Consider the following 6,000-nt stretch of genomic DNA (forward strand, 5'->3'; position numbering starts at 1 on the left):
TTTCTTGCTTGCATATTTGTGTTAAGTCTTGCTTTGTGTCTTCATTTACTGTAAATAAATCATCACAGAAATGTTCCCAGTCCGTTTCCGTCTCTTCTTGCATTGGTCCAGCATGGTTCGAATCTGAGTTTTGGTGGGGTTTTATCTCCGGTAATCAGACAATTGTAGCCGGGACGTCCTGGGCAGGCCCGCTCGACTGCATCCGAGCCGGAAAGGTGGGTGGCAGAGTGGTAGTCGGTAGGTGTAATTTTACTGCTACCGGTCGAGTGAATCCGTTTCGGCCAGGCATTCCGAGGGCATGGATCCCCGGTAGCCGAGACTGCATGGTTACTTTGGTACATTGGAGAGACAAAATAACCCTATGCCACGCGGTCGAGATATTGGCATTCCATGGTCGGTTAAACGACCTGCCGGCTCACGGAGTTATCCGAGCGACGGCGTACAATTCCGGAGAGTCCCGTGGGGATCGACGTAACCTCCCCCACCTTGTGGTCATTCTCGCCACCGGACCCCCAGCCCACAATATATATATATATATATATATATATATATATATATATATATATATATATATATATATATATATATATATATATATATATATATATATATAGAAATGGAAACCTATTTTACTGCTGTAGTCTCTTCTTCCTCTTCTCAGGGAGGTGGAGTCACTTTTTTATTCCATCGACCAGCTTACAGTGAGATCTCTTGACAAAGCCGTGGGTAAATAGAGAAAAGCTCAATCAGAACCTCATTCAAGGTTTCGGGAAAGCTCACACAGAAACATCCTTTTATTGCTCGGTTTAATAGGTGATGAAAAAGGTCGTCATGTGATGGCTCTGGAAACACCTCCCAACTACCTGTAAAACTCAATGACGTTTGGACATACACTCACCCCCACCCACCTCCCACTCCACTCTAAACCCAAGCCCCCACACGTTAGGGACGTAATTTTGGATTAGCCCCTGATATAAGATTTCATTAAGAGGTCGGAGATATCGATAATATTGTAAGAAATGAAATATATCTCACCTGTGATTGAATATTTCTGTGATGGTGAACAAAAACCATTTGAGAAATGAAAAAAATTAATGGTTGCTGGGATTACTGGGTCCACCCACGACGATATCTCATCACTGAATTTTTTTTAACTGAATTTCTGTTTCTACCAATAATACCACACTCCAAAAAATTGCTCATTTGAGGTAAGACATATCAAATTATGATCAAAAATGTTAAATTGGTTCTTTTAAACTGGAGAGGATGTGCATTTGGAGTGAATATTTGGAGGTGTATATTTGGTGAAGTTAGCTAAGGTGGAATCTATTTTTCTACAACCTCTTCTTTCACCCTTGAGAGTTATGTCATTACATGAGCAAGTACAGCAAGTTATCTTTAAATCGATGTGTGGGTTGTGTTTACATTATTTTGGGTTTTTGGATGATGAACGCATTTGAGAGGTCACGTGACTCCTTCATCGATCTTCAAATATTCTTCATCTTCATCCTTCAAATAATGTATTTACAAAATTACAATCATGGTAACGTTTCACAGTTTTTTTTTTTAAACCTTTGATACCATATTTGATGATCGGAGGTCAGCACCTCACCAAATATATTGGTATCCAGGTTGAAATCCAAAGAAAATTGGCCTTTTTATGAAGCATTGCAAAAATGGTTCGACCTTCGCAGAGATGGCGCCGCTCGGTGGCAGCTCATGTGTTTATAATTTAATAATTTTGAGAAAATGACTGCTTCAAACCCCTATTTCGGTGCATCATGGAAAAACAAATGTGATCCTCTGAAGTTTTGTGCCGATTAACCTTGGGAGCTCAGAGTAGGGTCACAGACAAACATTTCGCTTGATTGATATATACATATACATATATCAGAGTACTCACCCTACGGGTGATCTTGTTCCAAGCATGCACCGCTTTTTTCTGACGCATACCTTTAATTGGGTGGTGTATAGGTAACTGACAGCTCTGCATACGCAAAAAATAAAATAACCCGGGTTACGTGCATGAAGCAAAAACATACCCACTGCTTATAATTCAAAACACCTCACGACACCGAAAAACGTGGGGAAAGGAATACAATACTGTAAATTGGAGAGAATTGTAATACCATCCCCCACCTGGAGGCGGCGCTACACAATACACATTTACATCGAGAATTTGCGTCTCTCCCTTGACGGTTGGACATACACTCACCCCAACCCACCTCCCACTCCACTCTAAACCCCAACCCCCACACGTTAGGTACATAATTTTGGATTAGCCCCTGAGATAACATATCATTAAGAGGTCGGGGATATCGATAATATTGTAAGAAATTAAATATATCTCACCTGTGATTGAATATTTCTGTGATGGTGAACAAACCAAGCAAACCGAGCTGGGATTAAAATCAATTCAATTCGAATCAAACAGAAGACCACACAGGTACAGTCCTGCGTTGGAGTAATCAGAAGGAACGCAAACAAGCAAAAAGCGAAGATGAAGTCATCAGGAGGAACCTGGATAGGATTCACATTTCAGCTGCTACTACTCCTCGACCCTCGAACCCATCCAGGCACAGCCAAGTGATCCTTTAAAAAAAAAAAAAAAAACTTTTAAAAAAACGAACCCATATCAAAAACAAGGGCAAATGTGTCCAAGAGCCGCGTCCTAAAGGTTTTGTCTTCACCAGAAGAAGAAGAGAAGGAAGTGGAACAGGAAGAAGAGAAGAGAAAAAACAACAACAACAACAACTTCCGATATTTCGTCACGTGCCTTGATTGAGCCAATAGCGACACCCGTCATGGACGATCGTCGTTCATGACGAGAAAATAATGTATTTACAAAATTACAATACATTAAATGGAATAATCTTTAAATAGTAACGTGAACTTTTCGAAACTTTAAAGCAAATGTCCGAATATATTTAAAAGTTCATGAAAGACGCTCTCAAAAGGATGTGTAGAGGTGTTTAGTATTTAAGGAGATCCGGATCCTGGATATAAAAGAGCCGAGTCCTAAAGGTCTTCAGAAGAACAGGAAGAAGGAGAAGGAGAAGGAGAAGGAGAAGGAGAAGGAGAAGGAGAAGGAGAAGGAGAAGGAGAAGGAGAAGGAGGAAGAAGTAGAAGGAGAAGGAGAAAGAAGTAGAAGGAGAAGGAGAAGGAGGAAGAGGGAGAAGAAGAAGAAGAGGAAGAAGAAGAAGAAGAAGGAGAAGAAGAAGAAAAGGAAGAAGACGAGGTAGAAGAAGAAGAAGAATTATTCTGGCTGCCGGGTCATGCGTCGGATCAAGTTGAAATTTAAAACATGCATTCCCCATGACTACTAGATCATTAGTTTGAAGTTTGATGTTGATTAAACGGTTCAAGAGAAACAATTTTAAAAGATTTTCGTTCAATGCAAATGGCTGCCAGACAATGTGACATCAGTTCTGTTCTCGATCTATCCAGCCATCTGGAGAAGATTTTTTTTTATAAGTTTTATGTTAAATCCAATATGGCTGACAAACCATGTGCTCTATGATGTCATATGTGTGATTCTTTTGTTCCTTGTGGATAGGCAGTCATACGTGTAAAGTTTCGCCTCGATCTGTTCAGTCACTTCAGAGAAGAAGATTTTTGAAGGTTAAAAAAACCCAAAACAATATAGCTGCTAAATCATGTGACAAATGGCATCAGAAATTTCTTTTTCTGTGGACCATTTTATTCCTAGATGAGCGTCAAAAAATTTCCGACTGATCAGATGTAGTGTATTCCATTGCAATTATGACATCATAACGAAAGCACCTATGATGTCATAAAAAATCACACTCATTCCCCATGAGGCGTACTTGCCATGTGCCATTTCAGTTTTTTCCTTGGTGCGATTTCAGAGATACAGAAGTGAAAAGTTTTTCCATTTTTCCAACATGGATGCCCTACCACGTGACCTCTGATGTCATAAATTATCAGCAAAATATTCCACATGAATAGCCGCTCCAATGGTGAAAATTTGACCTCAATCGGACAAGCGGTTGCGGAGAAAAGCATGAAAGTTCTGTGCGAACAAACAAACAAACAGACAGACAAACGGACCAAAATGCAATACCCTCTCCAACAGCGAGGTTAATAAACAAGCAGCAAAGTAATCAACAAAATAACTCCACAGCATGTTCATACACCAGTGAAATAGTCCATGCCATTGAGGTATAATGTATTTTAAATGGAGGTGGGAGAGGCGTGGCGGGATTAAATCATAAAGTGGACATAATACGGTTGAACACAGGCTTGCCAAACTCTTTGTGGTCTCAATTGATTGACAGATGGTTACAAATCCAAGCCCTTCTGCAAAGTCGAAACCGACACCAAAAAACACTCCGTCATGTTTCTTTTTCATTTTTTTCTATAAGAGAACTCATTAAAGATCAAGGTTAAATTGACAGTGGGGCAACATTTGGGCACAACCATCAAGGGGATAATGAAAGAGAGAGAGAGAGAGAGAGAGAGAGAGAGGGGGAGAGAGAGAGAGAGAGAGAGAGAGAGAGAGAGAGAGAGAGAGAGAGAGAGAGAGAGAAAGAAAGAAAGAAAGAAAGAAAGAAAGAAAGAAAGAAAGAAAGAAAGAAAAAACGAAAACACTGAAAAAGCAAGTAGGAGGGTTGGGTTATAAAGGGTTAATGGTGGTAAAAAAAGAACATGGATCAGGGTGGGGGGTGTCATGATGTGACCAAGCACTGCCTGCTTGAAACCCTGGAGAGAACAATGAGACAGAACATCTTCTGGAAGGGGGTTCCACGGAAGGGGAAACATGGAATAAAAGAGTCGAGGTGTGCAGCCATCCTGTATTTTGCATGTTTAACCAGACGGAGGTTATTGGAAGACAGTATGCATCCTGGAGTTGCTGAGGAGAGTAGGAGAGTTGTCGGACTGAAAGAGTGGAGGGAGAAATGTTGGAGAATAGACAGTAGAAAGCAGAGAGACACTGACTTGCTGCGATATGAGAGCAACAAACCTTGTGCTTCGGCCTCATGATGGAAGACACCAATCATTTTGTGAGCTTTAGATTCAATAGAATTCAAGAGTGAGATGTGATGCTGGAGCACCAGCTCATTACAGAGAGCAGTACTCCTATTGAGGTACGAACAAATGCTACATAGAATGTGATTAGTTTTGATTTTCCAAGGAAAGTCTTGGCTCGACAGAGGGTCGCCAATCTGTGGCTGGCTTTGTAGGCCAGCTTTCCTGTGTGGTCAGCCCTGGAATGGTCATGGCTGATGGTGAGGCATTGAGGTTCAAGAGATTCAACCTCTTCCAGTGGGTGACCAACGAAATAGGTAGGTGGGTTCATTTGATGATCATTTTGAAGCGATAGATTGAGGCGGTGGGATTTCCCACGATTGAAGGACATGTAATATTCTTCTTCTTTCATGTTGCTCCACTATTCTCAGCCACTGCAAAACACAAGCTCTGGCACAGGAGTGGAGAGCCTTCAAATCATCTGGTCTGCCAGGCTCTGGTAAGAGAGGGCAAATCCAGAGATGCTCCACTGTTTGAGGAGCCTCTCCACAGTCACAATCGATTGGGCCATTTTCATTATATCCACACTTCTGCAAATGTTGCATTTATCAGACCAGAGTCTAACTATTTTAAGATCAGGAGAGAGAAAGAGAGAGAGAGAGAGAGAGAGAGAGAGAGAGAGAGAGAGAGAGAGAGAGAGAGAGAGAGAGAGAGAGAGAGAGAGAGAGAGAGGAGAGAGAGAAAGAGAGAGATGCAACTGCTGTCTACCCATCAGAGGGTGGAAATAAATAGTGAAGGAAAGAAATCTGCAAAAAGAAATAGTGTTTTCCAGATCTTCGCAAAGGTCATAATGTCGATTAATAAAAAGACAGGACTGAAAATTGCCCTGAGGAACTCCAGTCTCCAATGGGAGAGAGGACGAGAGGGTTACATTAATGGCAACACTTTGTGTGAGTGTCAGAAACAAGTCAGCAATCCAGGAATGAAGGCCACCTTATATGCCACAGGCAG

The 6,000-nt window shown here is 41.4% G+C and overlaps 1 long non-coding RNA gene across 1 annotated transcript in view; it reads right to left on the bottom strand.

The window, feature by feature from the left end:
- Window positions 1-2,630, bottom strand: part of LOC147032878 (uncharacterized) — a 37,439-nt gene extending 34,809 nt beyond the window's left edge. The window contains exons 1-2 of the long non-coding RNA XR_015055385.1: window positions 2,353-2,630; window positions 1,904-1,987 (exon numbers count right to left, since the gene is read on the bottom strand). This is a non-coding gene — a long non-coding RNA (uncharacterized LOC147032878). The remainder of the gene's footprint in view (window positions 1-1,903; window positions 1,988-2,352) is intronic.
- Window positions 2,631-6,000: the final 3,370 nt, after the last annotated feature.

The sequence above is a fragment of the Eptatretus burgeri genome, chromosome 2 (assembly GCF_056783735.1).
Source record: "Eptatretus burgeri isolate ZD-2024b chromosome 2, Ebu_testis_v1, whole genome shotgun sequence".
Classification (NCBI taxonomy): domain Eukaryota; kingdom Metazoa; phylum Chordata; class Myxini; order Myxiniformes; family Myxinidae; genus Eptatretus; species Eptatretus burgeri.